Here is an 18,889-nt window from a genome sequence, read left to right on the forward strand (position 1 = left end):
ATTCTGGCATCATTCATACCATAAATTATTTAAAATCTTAGCTACGTTCTCCATATGGCCCCTGCCCAAAGCAGGCTTTCTGGCTTTCTACTCTTAGCTATCTCTGCGTCATCTCCTCTAATTATACAAGGACATTCTGCATCCTTTCTATAGCACAAAGCAGCCAAAGGAGATGTCTGGTACCAAGACTTCTCTCTACATAAATGTACCATACTATCACTGTCCTCAGCTCAGCACCCATACACACAACAAAGGTGTTGCTGCTGATTCTATTACGTAATACCTTCCCAGAAGCCCAAAGAAAAAAATTGGGACGCAAATTCTTCTTACTTTAACTTCCACCATAAAGTGTACATTTTCCATTTACATATTTTGTTCCCACCTTTCAAGGATGACCAGGGTGGGACTGGGCAGGGCACACAGATAGAAATGATTAACATCTTATCTTTATGAATATTGTATAGGCAACAAAATAAAAAACAGACAAATAGGATGGCATCAAACTAAAAAGCTTCTACACTGCAAAGGAAAGCATCAACAAAGTGAAGAGACAGCCTATGGAACAGGAGAAAATACTTGTAAATGATATATCAGATAAGGGGTTCATGTCCAAAATATATAAGGAACTCTAACATATCAATGAACCTGAACGTGAAAGTCGCTTAGTCATATCCGACTCTTTGCGAACCCATGGACTATACAGTCCATGGAATTCTCCAGGCCAGAATACTGCAGTGGGTAGCCTTTCCCTTTTCCAGGGGATCTTCCCAACCCAGGGATCAAACCCAGGTCTCCCATATTGCAGGTGGATTCTTTACCAGCTGAGCCACAAATAGCAAGAAACAAATAAACCAATTTAAAAATTGCAAAAGACTTGAATAGACACTTCTCAAAAGAATACATACAAATGGTCAACAAATATATAAAAATATACTCAACATCATTAAGCATTAGGGAAATGAAAAATTAAAACCACATGAGATAACAGAATGGCTATTAACAAAAAAACAAGACAGAGAAGTGTTGATGATGATATGGAAAAAAGAGAATCCTTGTACACTGTTGGTGGGAACGTAAAGTATAGCCACTCTGGAAAAGAGTATGGAGGTTTCTCAAAAAACTAAAAATAGACCTACTATATGACCCAACGAACCTCATTCCATATTTCATCAGGCACTCTATCTATCAGATCTAGGCCCTTAAATCTACTTCTCACTTCCACTGTATAATCATAAGGGATTTGATCTAGGTCATACCTAAACGGTCTAGTGGTTTTCCCTACTTTCTTCAATTTAAGTCTGAATTTGGCAAGAGGGAGTTCATGGTCTGAGCCACAGTCAGCTCCTGGTCTTCTTTTTGATGACTGTATAGAGCTTCTCCATCTTTGGCTGCAAAGAATATAATCAATCTGATTTCGGTGTTGACCATCTGGTGATGTCCATGTGTAGAGTCTTCTCTTGTGTTGTTGGAAGAGGGTGTTTGTTATGACCAGTGCATTTTCTTGGCAAAACTCTATCAGTCTTTGCCCTGCTTCATTCCGTATTCCAAGGCCAAATTTGCCTGTTACTTCAGGTGTTTCTTGACTTCCTACTTTTGCATTCCAGTCCCCTATAATGAAAAGGACATCTTTTTGGGGTGTTAGTTCTAAAAGGTCTTGTAGGTCTTCATAGAACTGTTCAACTTCAGCTTCTTCAGCGTTACTGGTTGGGGCATAGACTTGGATTACTGTGATATTGAATGGTTTGCCTTGGAAACGAACAGAGGTCATTCTGTCGTTTTTGAGATTGCATCCAAGTACTGCATTTCGGACTCTTTTGTTGACCATGATGGCTACTCCATTTCTTCTGAGGGATTCCTGCCCGCAGTAGTAGATATAATGGTCATCTGAGTTAAATTTACCCATTCCAATCCATTTCAGTTTGCTGATTCCTAGAATGTCGACATTCACTCTTGCCGTCTCTTGTTTGACCACTTCCAATTTGCCTTGATTCATGGACCTGACATTCCAGGTTCCTATGCAATATTGCTCTTTACAGCATTGGACCTTGCTTCTATCACCAGTCACATCCACAGCTAGGTATTCTTTTTGCTTTGGCTCCATCCCTTCATTCTTTCTGGAGTTATTTCTCCACTGATCTCCAGTAGCATATCGGGCACCTACTGACCTGGGGAGTTTCTCTTTCAGTATCCTATCATTTTGCCTTTTCATACTGTTCATGGGGTTCTCAAGGCAAGAATACTGAAGTGGTTTGCCATTCCCTTCTCCAGTGGACCACATTCTGTCAGATCTCTCCACCATGACCCGCCCATCTTGGGTTGCCCCACGGGCATGGCTTAGTTTCATTAAGTTAGACAAGGCTGTGGTCTTAGTGTGATTAGATTGACTAGTTTTCTGTGAGTATGGTTTCAGTGTGTTTGCCCTCTGATGCCCTCTTGCAACACCTACCATCTTACCTGGGTTTCTCTTACCTTGGGCGTGGGGTATCTCTTCACGGCAGCTTCAGCAAAGCACAGCCATTGCTCCTTACCTTGGACAAGGGGTATCTCCTCACCGCCGCCCTTCCTGACCTTCAACGTGGGATAGCTCCTCTAGGGCCTTCTGCACCCGCGCAGCCAGGGCTCCTTGGATGTGGGGTTGGTCCTCCCGGCCACCTCCCCTGGCCTCAGGCGTGGGGTTGCTCCTCCCGGCCGCCGCCCTTGGCCTCGGGCTTGGGGCGTGGGGTATCTCCTCCCGACTGCCGCCCCTGACCTCGTCGCGGGGTGACTCCTCTCCTCGCCGCCCCTGACCTCAGACACTGGGTATCTCCTCTCGGCCGCCCCGCCCTGACCTCAGACGCGGGGTAACTCTTCTCCGCCGTTCCTGCGCGGTCGCACTCTGGTACTCTCCGCTGCTGCCCCTGACCTCGGACTTGAGGTAACTCCTCTTGGCTGCCGCCCTTTGGGCATGGGGTCCTCCCGGCTTCTGCCCCTGACCTCAGACGTGGGATGGCTCCTCTCGGCCACGCTGCGCTTTAGCGCGCCGGTTGCAGCCGCCTGCGCTTTAGCGCACCCGTGGCAGCCGCCTGCGCTTAGATCTGATAGAGTGCCTGATGAGCTATGGAATGAGGTTCGTGACACTGTACAGGAGACAGGGATCAAGCCCATCCCCATGGAAAAGAAATGCAAAAAAGCAAAATGGCTGTCTGGGGAGGCCTTACAAATAGCTGTGAAAAGAAGAGAAGCGAAAAGCAAAGGAAAAAAGGAAAGATATAAATATCTGAATGCAGAGTTCCAAAGAATAACAAGAAGAGATAAGAAAGCCTTCTTCAGCGATCAATGCAAAGAAATAGAGGAAAACAACAGAATGGGAAAGACTAGAGATCTCTTCAAGAAAATCAGAGATACCAAAGGAACATGTCATGCAAAGATGGGCTCGATAAAGGACAGAAATGGTATGGACCTAACAGAAGCAGAAGATATTAAGAGGAGATGGCAAGAATACACAGAAAATTGTACAAAAAAGATCTTCACGACCCAGATAATCACGATGGTGTGATCACTGACCTAGAGCCAGACATCCTGGAATGTGAAGTCAAGTGGGCCTTAGAAAGCATCACTACAAACAAAGCTAGTGGAGGTGATGGAATTCCAGTTGAGCTATTCCAAATCCTGAAAGATGATGCTGTAAAAGTGCTGCACTCAATATGCCAGCAAATTTGGAAAATTTAGCAGTGGCCACAGGACTGGAAAAGGTCAGTTTTCATTCCAATCCCAAAGAAAGGCAATGCCAAAGAACGCTCAAACTACCGCACAATTGCACTCATCTCACATGCTGTAAAGTAATGCTCAAAATTCCCCAAGCCAGGCTTCAGCAATATGTGAACCGTGAACTTCCTGATGTTCAAGCTGGTTTTAGAAAAGGCAGAGGAACCAGAGATCAAATTGCCAACGTCCGCTGGATCATGGAAAAAGCAAGAGAGTTCCAGAAAAGCATATATTTCTGCTTTATTGACTATGCCAAAGCCTTTGACTGTGTGGATCACAATAAACTGTGGAAAATTCTGAAAGAGATGGGAATACCAGACCACCTGATCTGCCTCTTGAGAAAATTGTATGCAGGTCAGGAAGCAACAGTTAGAACTGGACATGGAACAACAGACTGGTTCCAAATAGGAAAAAGAGTTCGTCAAGGCTGTATATTGTCACCCTGTTTATTTAACTTATATGCAGAATACATCATGAGAAATGCTGGACTGGAAGAAACACAAGCTGGAATCAAGATTGCCGGGAGAAATATCAATCACCTCATATATGCAGATGACACCACCCTTATGGCAGAAAGTGAAGAGGAACTAAAAAGCCTCTTGATGAAAGTGAAAGTAGAGAGTGAAAAAGTTGGCTTAAAGCTCAACATTCAGAAAATGAAGATGATGGCATCCAGTCCCACCACTTCATGGGAAATAGATGGGGAAACAGTGGAAACAGTGTCAGACTTTATTTTTCTGGGCTCCAAAATCACTGCAGATGGTGACTTCAGCCATGAAATTAAAAGACGCTTACTCCTTGGAAGGAAAGTTATGACCAACCTAGATAGCATGTTCAAAAGCAGAGACATTACTTTGCCAACAAAAGTTCGTCTAGTCAAAGCTATGGTTTTTCCTGTGGTCATGTATGGATGTGAGAGTTGGACTGTGAAGAAGGCTGAGCGTTGAAGAATTGATGCTTTTGAACTGTGGTGTTGGAGAAGACTCTTGAGAGTCCCTTGGACTGCAAGGAGATGCAACCAGTCCATTCTGAAGGAGATCAGCCCTGGGATTTCTTTAGAAGGAATGATGCTAAAGCTGAAACTCCAGTACTTTGGCCACCTCATGCGAAGAGTTGACTCATTGGAAAAGACTCTGATGCTGGGAGGGATTGGGGGCAAGAGGAGAAGGGGACGACAGAGAATGAGATGGCTGGATGGCATCACTGACTCGATGGACGTGAGTATGGGTGAACTCTGGGAGTTGGTGATGGACAGGGAGGCCTGACGTGCTGCAATTCATGAGGTCGCAAAGAGTCGGACACGACTGAGCGACTGATCTGATCTGATATGACCCAACAGTTTCACTCTCGGTATATAACTTAAAAAAATAAAAACACTAATTTAAAAAGATACATTCATCCCAATGTTCAGGGCAGCATTATTTACAATTGCCAAGATATAGAAGTAACCTAAACATCCATCAAGAGATGATTGGATAAAGAAGATGTAGTGCATACACACACACACACAGTGAAATACTACCTAGTCATAAAAGGGACAAAATGTTGCCATTTGCAGCAACATGCATAGACTTAGAGGACATTATGCTAAGAGAAATAAGTAAGACAGAGAAAGACAAATGCTGTATATCACTTATATGTGGAATCTAACAAATACAAAAAACTAGTAAGTATAACAAAAAAGCAGCAGAATCTGAGCAGAGGGGAAGGACAATAAGGGAGGGCGGAGGTACAAATTACTGAGTATAAGACAAACTATAAGGATGCATTGTACAGCATGGCAAACATCAATATTTGGTAATAACTGTAAATGGATTGCAATCTTTAAAACTGTTTAAAATTTTTTAAAAATACATGAAGTAAGAAGTGCTGACAAGAATGTAGAAAAAAGAGAATCCTTGTACACCATTGATGGAAATGCAAATTGGTGATAACATTATAAAAAACAATAGGGAGCTTCCTCAAAAAGTTAAAAATAGAGATAACCCACATTCTTACTTTTGGATATATATCTAAATGAAATGAAATTACTGACTCGAAAAGATAGCACTTCTACATTCATTGCAGCATTATTCATCACAGCCAAAAGATGGGAATAAAGTAAGTGTATGTCATGGCATATATATATATACACAGAGAGAGAGAGAAAGAGAGAGAGAGAGTGAGAGAGAGAACCTCTTGATGAAAGTAAGAGAGGAGAGTGAAAAAGCTAGTCTAAAACTAAACATTCAAAAAACTAAGGTCATGGCATCTGGTCCCATCACTTCATGGCAAATAGATGGGGAAACAATGGAAAAATGATAGACTTTATTTTCTTGGGCTTCAAAATCACTGCAGATGGTGACTGCAGCCACAGAATTAAAAGACAGTTGTTCTTTGGAAGAAAAGGTATGACCAACATAGACAGCATATTAGAAAGCAGAGTTATCACTTTGCCAACAAAGGTCTGTCTAGTCAAAGCCATGGTTTTTCCAGTAGTCATGTATGGATGTGAGAGTTTGACTATAAAGAGAGCTGAGCCCCAAAGAATTGATGCTTTTGAGCTGTGGTATTAGAGAAGATTCTTGAGAGTTCTTGGACTGTAAGGAGATCAAACCAGTCAATTCTAAAGGAAATCAACTCTGAGTATTCATTAGAAGGACTGATGCTGAAGCTGAAGCTCCAATACTTTGGCCACTTGATGCAAAGAGCCAACTCATTAGAAAAGACCCAGATGCTGGGAAAGATTGAGGGCAGGAAGACAAGGGGCTAACAGAGGATGAGATGGTTGGATGGAATCACTGACTCAATGGACATGAGTTTGAGCAAGCTCCAGGAGATAGTGAAGGACAGGGAAGCCTGACATGCTGCAATTTATGGGGTCACAAAAAGTCAGACACAACTGAGCAACTGAACAACAACAACAAATTATATATATATATGTGTGTGTGTGTGTGTGTGTGTATGTGTGTGTGAATATACATATACATATATATATAGATGTTGTGTGTGTGTGTGAAAGTCACTCAGTCATTGGGTTGGGAAGATCCCCTGGAGATGGGAAAGGCTACCCACTCCAGTATTTTGGCCTGGAGAATTCCATGGACTCTATAGTCCATGGGGTAGCAAAGGGTCAGACACGACTGAGACCCCAGTTCAATTCCTGAGTCGGGGAATCAATTATACATATATCAATGGAATATTATTCAGCCATGAGACAGAAGGAAATCCTGTCATTTGTGACAATATGGATGAAACTTGAGGACATTATGCTAAGTGAAATGCATCAGAAAGAGACAAATATTGTGTGACCTCACTTATATGTGGAATCTAAAATAAAATCAAACTCGTATAAGTAGAGTAAAACAGGTTCCTGGGAACTGGAGAGGTTGGGGCTGGGGTGGCGGGGGAGGATGGTGGAATAGGGAGAGGTTGTTCAAAGGATACAAAGTTGCAGTTGTACAGGATGAGTCAATTAGAGATCTAAGTAACAAACAGGCATGGTGACTGTACTTAATAATACTGTATAACACTGGAAATACCCTAAAAATATATAGCTTTCAGAATCACTTACCACATCACACCAAAAAGAAAACAAAAGGTAGCTCTCCAAAAGAAAAGTTAATTAGCTTGACTGTAATCATCATTTTATTATGTATATGCATATCAAATTATCACATTGTATGCTTTAAATATATTTTTATTAAATTATGTAAGTTTTTTAAAATTTAATATATAAATTTTAAGAATTTTGTTAAAAAGAGCATGAGATGGAATGCATACAAGAAGGATGTGTCTTTATTCAATGGAACACTATAGAACAATACCAATAACAATTTTAAACCACATGAAATAATATGGAAGAACCTCAAAAACAAAATGTTGAAGAAGCTAGACACAAAAGAGACTATAGCTTAGCATATCTCTCTAAACAGAGAAAGAAAAAGAGCAGGCAAGGCTTTTGTACTAGAATAAGTTAGTGGTTATCCTTGGTGGAGAGAGGGATAACCACTAGAAAGGAGACAAGGGGGCTTCTGAGGTACTAATACTTAAAGTTTTTTGGTTGAGGTACATCTGATTATATTATGGTGTACTTTATGAAAATTCATTGAGCTGTGCACTTAATGATACATGCACTTTTATGTATATATTGTATGTCAGTAAATGTTTAAAATAATTCTTCTACTCCTAGAAGGGTGCCTTTAAGCAAGCTGCATTCTCTTTTTAAGAAAAATTTCTCAATGCAAAAATAGGTGTACTAATGTCTACACTCAAAATTTCTTGTGAGGATAAAATGAAATTAAATTATACAAATTGCCAAATACCTAGCAAGTGTACAATAGAACCCTCCCTATAATTTTGAAGAATAAATATCTCTAGGAATGGTGATTCTTAAAGCTATTATCGTAACCTGGGACATTAATTAACATCTTAATCCAAATAAATTGACAACCATTCACTCAGTATAGTGAGCACTGGTAAAAACCAAAAGCTATGGCCAGATATGGTTAAAATACAGTTCTTACCTTCAAGAAACGTTCAGCATACTCATCAGCTTAAACCTACTATGTGGGAAAGTGACATGTGAGCAAGAAAAAAATGGTAGTATAAAAGAAGAAAGTGCTGTTTGGGAAGATTTCAATCACAAATAGATGAAAACAACTTAAAATAATAATAAATTATGTAATAAATCCCTGTGTTAACTCAGCAGCTTAATGACTTCTTTGGGGACCCACCAAAGTCCTTTTTTATATTTTAGTGTACAATTATCCATGTGTCTGTTTTGTTTTTGAGCCAGTCCTCTGCATTGCTATAAGAAAGCTGACATGGTTCAAGGTATTGCATCTAGGCATGGTAAAGTCCAAGATATCTTCCAAGAAGGAATAAGAAAGAAATATGACTATTGGGTAGCAACCAGTCATCTTAGCTATAGGGTTCTACAATGCTGAGGGACAAGGAGGAAAGTCACAATTAAAATTTATCCCTTTCAATCATTGGAATAATTAGTAATGTTGTTCTTGTGAGGTGCTTCTAGTTGTAGGGTAACTTATCCTGAAAAAAAGTCGTTATTAAAAAGACTGGCCTGTTACTGCCATCACTACCTGTTGCTTAGGAAAGGTTAGAGAAAGCCTAAGTCAAGTTTACTGGTCAGTTTTGTCTTTATAGCCCTGGTCTATGAGGGTAGATATACTTCAGATTGTTGGTCACTTCTCACAACCTGAGTCCATACACATAGTAATAAATAGCAAGAAACCATCTTTGAATATAGTCAAACAGAGAGATGAAATTTCAGCCAAATACAACACTACAAAATATGCCTATGCTGCCTCAAGGCAAAGCTAAGCAATGGGATTTCCTTATTAACATTAGGCCTACAAAGTGATTTATTAAAATTACTGAATCAAGTTAAGAACTAGGAGGCAGAAACATAGTTAAATGGATGCCAAGTACATCTCAAATACTCATGCCAGTCAGTCACTCAAACTTCCTGCCTCCTTCACCTCATCTTAGCTGCCAACAATATCTCCAACAGCCATATGCATATACACCCAGTCATACTGCACAATACGAAGGGATTCCTTTTTGTTAGTAGTGGTTTTTTGTTGTGTTCTCTGACTCCCTCACTTAAACTTAGGAAAAATAATTTGGAATCACCAGGTCTGAATTTCTGGATTTCTTCACCTCCACAACTGCATTAATCATATGGATGTAAATTTCTTTTGCCCAGCCCACCTTCCAAGGGAGAAGAGAATGGGTTAGAAGCCACAACTCAGTTAGGAAACAAAAAATAAATATATAATAATGTATAAATTCTGTACTTAGTTGAAAATCTTATTCAAAATCAAGACAATGCCATTAGTGAATGGATGCTTTTGAACTGTGGTGTTGAAGACTCCTGAGAGTCCCTTGGATTTCAAGGAGATCAAACCAGTTAATCCTAAAGGAAATCGGTCCTGAACATTCATTGGAAGGACTGATGCTAAAGCTGAAACTCCAATACTTTGGCCACCTAATGCAAAGAACTGACTCCTTGGAAAAGACCCTAATGCTGGGAAAGATTGAAGGCAAGAGGAGAAGAGGCTGACAGAGGATGAGATGGTTGGATAGCATCACTGACTTGATGGACATGAGTTTGAGCAAGATCTGGGAGTTGGTAATGGACAGGGAAGCCTAGTGTGCTGCAGTCCATAAGGTTGCAGAGTCAGACGTTACTGAGCAACTGAACTGAAAGGCAAATTCTGTTGATTTCTTTCCCTCTTTCTGGAGAAAGTTAGAAGCAGGCAGAGAAAATAGAAGGTGGGGAAAATAAGAAGCTATCTCTTATATGTAGAAACACTGGGGTACTTTCCTAGTGGCTCAGTGGTAAAGAATTCACCTGTTATTCGCCTGCGGAAGTTGCAGGTTCAATCCCTGATGGGGGAGATCCCTTCGAGAAGGGAATGGTTACCTACTCTAGTATTCTTGCCTGAAGAATCAAATGGACAGAGAAGCCTGGCGGGCTACAGTCCATGGGGTTGCAAAGAGTCAGACATGACTTAATAGACTGGGCATGTACACATACACAGGAACACTGGGACACCTGGATCTAAAGCCATATTTCTATGTTGCTCACATTGTTCTTTGAATAAGTGTTTCCATCTATTCTAACCAGATCATCTCCTACCTTACTTAACATTTTCTACCAAGCTCTTGTGTCTGTGATAAATGTGGGGAAGCCAATTTTTCATGGTACATATTAGGCTATTTCAGGGGAGGAATATTCTAGGTAGATCAGTCATTGCCTGTGAAATCCAAATCTTTTTCTAAGTTAAACTATTCCACAACTAGATCATACTCTTTAGACATTCATGTTTTGAACTACAGAACTTTTTTCCAGTTATGGGTGACTGACCTATTGGTAGAAAAAAATGACCCTAAGACAGCCAGTATAAAACTGGCCACTGACATTTATGGCCCAACTGGAAAAGATGGACAAATCAGACAAATTATTTTTTCAGTAACTTAAACAGAGCCAATAGAATCTGCTGGTTGAAATAGAAAGGAAAAAACATATGAGGTGTAACTAGTCACATTAACGTAAAAATACTAGAGTAAAACTACATGAGCTGGTCTTACTGAAGTCCTTAAAACCACACAAATAGAGAATCACCCTCCTGCTCCATTCTGTATGTGGCATGACTTTCTTTCCTAGTTCATTCATTCATGCAAAAAGCATATTTTGACAACTGCTAGTACTAAGTATAATGGTAAGCTCTGAAGATGTAATACTGACCATGACAAATGTGATCACTGCTCTTACAGAACTTGCAATGCAGTGGTGAAAATACACACTGAATAGGAAGATGAACAGGAAGCTGTGAGTATTTAACAGGGACATTTAACCTAGCTTTTTTAATAGTGAGGGATCATCTATCCCCATGTTTCAAAATTCTTCGCATCATTCAAGCCTTTACTGATAACCCAGTTAGAAATAAACACACTCTTCTGAACCTATTGATCCTACTTCTATCATAGCACTTGCTTCGTCCCATCCTAGCTTTTACTGTATTTTTTTCAGGTCTCATCCTTTACTGATCTCTAAACTCTTTGAGGAAAATAACAATGTGTCATTCATCTTTGTATTCCTCCAGCACCTAGAACAGTACTTTATATTCAGCAGGTTTTCAGAAATGAAGTTCAGAAAGCCCTCCAGTGTAATGGTCTCTAAAGAAGTCATGAAACAAGGTAAATTTCTCTAATGATAAAATTTTTTCATTATTATAGTGTATCTTTCTGTGGGAGTCATTTCCAAATCCATAGGCATTCAAGTAAAAAACAAACTGTTTGCCTTGAGTCCCAAGAGATAAATCAGTGATGCTTCAAACTATTGCTAGTTGAAACAAGGAGATCAAACCAGTCAATCCTAAAGGAAATCAACCCCAAATATTCTTTGGAAGGACTGATGCTAAAGCTGAAGCTTCAATACTCTGGCCACCTGATGCGAAGAACTGACTCATTAGAAAAGATCCTGATGCTAGGAAAGATGGAAGACAAAAGGAGAAGGGGGCAGCAGAGGATGACATTGTTAGATAGCATCACTGACTCAATGGACATGAACAAACTGGTAAATAGTGAAGGACAGGGAAACCTGGCCTGCTACAGTACATGCTTCAAAGAGTCAGACGAAACTTAAGTGACCGAACAGTAACAACAATTGAAAGAGTAAGGAAGAGTTATGTTTCTAAATACATGAAGTCCAGAAGGAAAAGCTGATCCACAAAAGAAGGGCCTCTGGTGGAAAAATGAATTGATTAGTATTATTGTGGTTGCAAGTAACAGAAACTAACTAAAACTGATCTGTAAATTTATTGTAAATAAGCTTGGAAATACTGCTGGTGCTCAGTATGGGCTCAAGGGAAATTGGAATCAAAAATTCAAATGCTATTAGGATTTATTCTCTGGCTTCTCTCAGCATACCAGTATCATTCTTTCTTATAAACTTGCCTTTGCTCCTCAGACCCCATTTTAACTTGGGTTATATCTGCAAAGACCCTATTTCCAAATAAAGTCACATCCCCAGGGTTATTAGGGATATCTGGGATTGGGAAGGGGTTAGGACTTGAACATATATTTGAGGAAGGCACAATTCAATCCAGTACATGTACTCATGGAGATACAGGCTCATGTCTCAGTCTTAAGTCCAAATTCTATTGAAATAAACTCACTGATTGTGGTATAGATGCTTACCACTTAGTCAACCACATTTTAAGGGAATATGGCCACACTTAATCAAAATAGTAATTCCTGCTACAGTCATGTGGACAGTGGTTAGGAAAATCCCTAGAGATGGAAAAACAGGTAATAAATTCCATAGATATCCACTTTCCAGAAGAAAGAACAATCAAAGTACAAATCTATGTTAGAAAGTTTTATGGGAATACGGATCCAATATCTCAGCCAAAGAGCCCCTCTCAAAATATTTGCTGGACCAGTTTCCTGTTTCTCATGAAAGTCTCACAAAATTGATCAGGTTCCTAACTTTTTTTTTTAATCTCTGACATCCTTGGGTAAAAAATAGTAAGTAGCTCTGGCTAGACTGTTGAGAACAAACTATGGAAAAGGAGAAACAAAAAAGGAAAATAGTTTATCTTATTGAAATAATCAAGACAAGAAATCACCAGAATGGTAATGGTAGACTTAATGAGAAGTTATCAAATTCTGTATAATTTTAAAAGCAGAGATGACAAGATTTGCTAAAGTGAAATGTGAAAGAGAATAAAGGATGAGTCCAAGGTTTTTGACCTATGCAACTGGAAGTTTGGCATTGCCATTTATTAAGATGAGTCAGCAGAGAAGGCAATGGCACCCCACTCCAGTACTCTTGCCTGGAAAATCCCATGGATGGAGGAGCCTGGTAGGCTGCAGTCCAGGGGGTCGAGAAGAGTCGGACACGACTGAGCGACTTCACTTTCACTTTTCACTTTCATGCATTGGAGAAGGAAATGGCAACCCACTCCAGTGTTCTTGCCTGGAGAATCCCAGGGACGGTGGAGCCTGGTGGGCTGCCGTCTATGGGGTTGCACACATTCGGACACAACTGAAGCGACTTAGCAGCAGCAGCAGCAGCAGCAAGATGAGTCAGATTACTGTTGAAACTGATTTTGGAAACTGATTAGGGAGTGATGTTTTAGGCATGTTATATTTGAGAAGTTAATCATATATTCAAGTAAAAATATGCTTAAAGCAGTTAGTCACAGATGGTCCAGGTTAAAGAAAGAGGGCAAGTTAGGTTGGAAAGTTATCAGCTTAAAATCTCATCATCAGACCAAATGAGATCACAGAATGATCAAACATAAAGAGAACAAAGACATGAGCCCCAAGGCACTAACAATAGCCTTATTAATTGATTATTATTCCCATTTTATTCATAAGGAAACAAAGGGTCAAACATGGTAAATAACTCAACAAGATCACACAGTTAGTAAGCTAAAGAGCCAAATATCAAACAAGGACTGCCTAAGGCCATTATACCACATTCTATATGGTGGCAAAACAGCTCTAAAATCTGGCAAAGAGAGTAGTAATCTTAGTTATACATTCCCAAAGACTCTCTAGGTCACTACAACTCAACTACTTTTCTGACACCAAGTGATCCCTGGGGAGTTTGTAAAAATAATCATTTGAGGCCCCACTCCCTAAGTTTCTGATGTAGTAAACCTGGAGAGGGGTTCATGAAAGTTTGTTTTTTTTTTTTTAGTGTCAACAAGAAGGATCTCATAGCCAAGTTTGGGACAACTCATTTGAAAGACATCAGACAAAAATATGTGAATCAAATGGGCAAACGAAATATGCACACTTCCTTGAAGCTTGGTGCAGAGACACCATCAACTCTCCACTGAACAAGTAGACAGAACTGACGGGGAGGGAGGACCACTCTAGACACCACACCAGTCCAAGAGAAAGGATGCAGTTTCTCAAGAAATACTTAACTTGCAGCTCATCCACATAGAGAACTATTCTTCTGCTGATGCTACCTAAAATTAAATGACCTTTATGATCATCACAGGGGCCTCCTATTCAGTGGATTGTCAGTAGTTCCCAGCCTTGCACACACCTAGGTATAATCAGAGTTCTTTTATAAAATACATATTTCTAAGCTCTACCCAAATCCAATGATTTGAAATCTCAAAGATCCAGGAATCTGTCTTTTGCAAGCTTCCTAGAAGATTCTTATGAACTCAGTCCAGAATCAGTTTATGAACCCATATATTAGAACCATTGCTATTGAGAATTAAAGCCCCTACGTTTTTTTTTGTCTGTCCTCATATTAAGCTAGGAATCCCTCATTGACTGGTGCACAAATGCTTTAAGTCTTTTTGGACATAGATGCAGACTAATCTTACATTGTTAAAGATGGTAACCACTAGCCACATGTGGCCAATAGGCACTTGAAATGTGGCTAGTCCAGATTTAAATGTGCTGTGTGACTGTATGTCACATTGAATTTCAAAGACTTGGTAAAAAAAAAAAGAGTTAAAAAAAGGATGTAAACTTATCTCATTAACAACTTTATGTCTACTATATCTTGAAATAGTACTTTGGATTAAATAAAATATGTGATTAAAGTTAATATCTGTCTCATTTTACTCTTTTCAATGTATTGATACTTCCTAAAATGCGTTATTTTAATTATTACTTACATGTACCCTTCTTGATTTTCTCATTGTTAATCACAGCCCTATATTCTGAATGCCCATAGTCCATTGCCCATAACCCTATGAAAGACTTGTCATAAGATATTCCGATTATCTTTCTACATGTCAGTCTCCACCACCAGACTGTGAGCAGCTCGAGGACATGGCACCAGCCTTATTTACCTGTCTCCTTTGGACCTAGCACAATGCATGGCGCCTGACAGATGTTCATGAACAGCTAATTTCTTTGCCTGCCTTGCCCAGAGCCTCACAGATTGTTAATTGCAGAGTGCAGCCTCTAACTCAGGTTGCTTGACTTCTGCTCTAATATGCTATCTACGACATCCCACTGCCTTACACCCTTTCTTTAAAGATTTGCACAAGAAGCAAATTGAAGTAAAACTCAAATCAGTCTAATTTACTACTCATTAGCAGTTTTTATGAAGACTGGTTATAGAAGAGATTGAAACCCAAAGCTAATGTGACATTTTGAATTATCTCAAGTTGTCACTTTTCCATGCTGTGCTTCACTCTCATTAGGAAAAGTAATCAAGATCTGGGCCTATTATTACACTGTGTCCCTCCCTGTTATTAAAGCTTAGCACTCAGAGGTGTCTAATGCTCATGTTGATGCTATACTTTTCTTACTGGCACAAAAAGTTGTCTATTTATTTTTCCCCTGATTAATGTTTTGGAATTTTCCCCTTTTGCAGACTACTTCCTCAGCTTGCCAATTAGAACACATTAATTTTCTCCAAAAGCACCTGCTTCATAACATGATAGATACATTCAGATTCTTTATAGTGGAGAAACAGGCAAGAGCAGGTAAATGAGCATACATACACAGTGCAATGTCAAGGGTCAGAGTTCAGTTATCTGTAGCCAGAAACCTGCATTCATCCTATGTCCTATGTAAGTGAGAATCATCCAAAATTGCATATGATCCTGCAAAAGAAGGACCATGCTAGTCAGTAGGAATAATCATTTCACCATGCCATCCCGTGGTACTGCCAGCCCTGGCCATCGCCAATCATGTGAGAGAGAAAATTAAATGTTTCAAGGGAAACACCTAAAGAAGGATGGTGTCCCTGAGGGACTTAGATGGCACTGGCTATAACAGACTGAATTTAGGGATAAAGGATTTTAACATGTCCCTTAAACATAGACTAGAGAGGAAATAATATTCTTAAGGAAAACTATAACACAGTAGAAAGGAACTGCACAGCCCATTCCAGGTGATGGCACTTGTGTAGCTGTGTCCTAACTTAACACCTTGTGGGTGCATTTTAGGCGATGTTTCTTTTAATATTCAGATAAACATGACTCTGAACCCAACTTTCCATCAGAAGGATGTCCTAAAAGGCTCCCTGGGTTATCCCTCCAGGGTTTACTTATGTATTTCAGGTTTGGTCCCTCTTGTTTTACCTGTGTAATAAATATACTGGCACACCTACTTGAGTGCTGAAAGCTGGTTTGGAGACTTATAAGGTTTTTTCTCCTAAAAAACACTTTAGGCCCTCATGAAATTTGCACACTCCCATTCCAGTGACCTCCAGAGTCCTAAAGGTAGGGCTGTCCTTATCAAATTAAAAATACACCTTATTTTATATTATATTCCATTATTATTCCATATACTCAACTTGATTAAAGTACATGTGTATGTTAATTCGGAGAAGGCAATGGCACCCCACTCCAGTACTCTTGCCTGGAAAATCCCATGGACCGAGGAGCCTGGTAGGCTGCAGTCCATGGGGTTGCTAAGAGTAGGACACGACTGAGTGACTTCACTTTCACTTTTCACTTTCATGCATTGGAGAAGGAAATGGCAACCCACTCCAGTGTTCTTCCCTGGAGAAGCCCAGGGACAGGGGAGCCTGGTGGGCTGCCGTCTCTGGGGTCGCACAGAGTCGGACACGACTGAAGCGACTTAGCAGCAGCAGCAGTAGCAGTATGTTAATTGCTCAGTCATGTCTAGCTCTTTGCAATCCCATGGGCTGTAGCCCGCCAGGCTCCTCTATCCATGGAATTGTCCAGACAAAAATACTGGAGTGGGTTACCATTTCCTTCTCCAACGATCTCCTCAACCCAGGGATCAAACCTGGGTCTCCTGCATAGCAGGCAGATTCTTTACCATCTGAAAGTACACAGCGTTAGGCAAGTATTAATAACACAGAGTAATGGTGCCTAAATTTGTCTGTATCACCATTTTTTTCACTTTTAGTGATACGGTATAGCACAAAAAGCATGAATTTTGAGCCTTTTAGAACAGGGCTCAAACCCTGCCTTCATGATTTATTAACTGGGAAACATTAGTAAGTTATTTCATCTCTTGGGTTTTAGATTTTATTTTCTGTAAAATAGGGTTAATAACATCTGCCTAGCAGGATAATCGTGAAGGCTAACTAGGATAATGTATGTGAAAGTGAAAGTGAAGTAGCTCAGTAGTGTCCGACTCTTTGCAAACCCGTGGACTATAGCCTACCAGGCTCCTCCCTCCATGGGATTCTCCAGGCAAGAATACTGGAGTGGGTTGCCATTTCCTTCCATGTGAGGTCCTTGCCAAATAACAGGCAGCAGTATTCATTAGTAAACTGCCCTCCTACTTTCCTCATTCAGTGGCTTCTGGGCCTCTGATCCTAGTACAGGGTGCTTCTGATTAATGTGGTGTCCTGGCTCCAGAAAAGTCCATGCTCACATTTCCAAATTCATAGTCTTCCTTTCCCAAGGAATTTAAAGCGTTACAATTCCAAAAGAATTCTCTGTTAATGGCAATGGCAGGAATAAAAGGTTAATTCAGAGAATAACCAGATTCTAACCTAGACTAGGAGCAAGGTCTGGCTTCACCACTAACAGGTAGACAGGCAGGCATAGAAAAAAGGCACCACATTCTACAATCACCACATCCTGCTTTAACACAGCTCTCTCTACTGTCTTTGCATCATAGTCTTACGCATAAGTGAAAGTGAAAAGTGAAAGTATTAGTTGCTCAGTCGTGTTTGACTCTTTCGGACCCCATGGACTGTAGCCCACCAGGCTCCTCTGTTCATGGAATTCTCCAGGCAAAAATATTTCCTTCTCCAGGGGATCTTTCTGACCCAGGGATCAAACCAAGGTCTCCCGCATTGCAGGTAGATTCTTTACCATCTGAGTCACCAAGAAGTCTTATACATAAAGCTACCTCAAAAATAGTGTCAAGCTTTTTCTGAAAGTTTACAGAGTAAACATTCCTATTCAATGGGAAATTGTTGCTATACTTTAAAAATATAGACTCTGACCTGCCAATATTGGCTAAATCTTACTGCAGATTGACACTGTGTGTATATAATCAAATATTTTAACCAGAACTAAGACTTTGTGCATATAGCTTAGTTCACTTAGAGAATTTCAAGATAAATGAACATCTCAGTGGTTAAAAAAAAAAAAGTCAAAAAGATAATAAATACAGTGTTTGCATATAGAAATAACTTCAAAAAGAAAGCTAAGGTTTTGAAATGTAATTCTTTCCTCTAAACTGGGTAAATATTTAATATCTTAATTTGCTTGTCATTGGCTAAACACCTGTGTGATTGTGTATCTGTATATGTGTGTAACCTCTAATTAAAAGCAGGCCTTTAGTCTGTATAAGAGTTCTAAACAAAATTAATCATCATGGAAGATGATGAAACAAAGAATTTTAGGTTTCTTTCCAAATATATCAATTCTCCTTATAATCTTGCATTTCTCATTTCCACAGCATGTATTCATTCATTAATTCAATAAATATTGTGCACTTACTATCTCAGAAACTTAAACAGTTCTCATGATGTTTACACCTTATGAGGAGGGAGAGATTTTTTTTTAAAGATGTCTAATATGATGTCAAGTAGTAAAATGTGTTAGAAAAAAAATAAACTATATAAAGTAAGGGTATAAAGAGATCATGAAAGGTATATTTTAGATAGGGTAACAAGGGAAGATCTTCCTGAGGATGGGGCATCTAACCAGGCTTGAGA

Source organism: Bos mutus, chromosome 3, assembly GCF_027580195.1.
Source record: "Bos mutus isolate GX-2022 chromosome 3, NWIPB_WYAK_1.1, whole genome shotgun sequence".
In the NCBI taxonomy this organism is placed as follows: Eukaryota; Metazoa; Chordata; class Mammalia; order Artiodactyla; family Bovidae; genus Bos; species Bos mutus.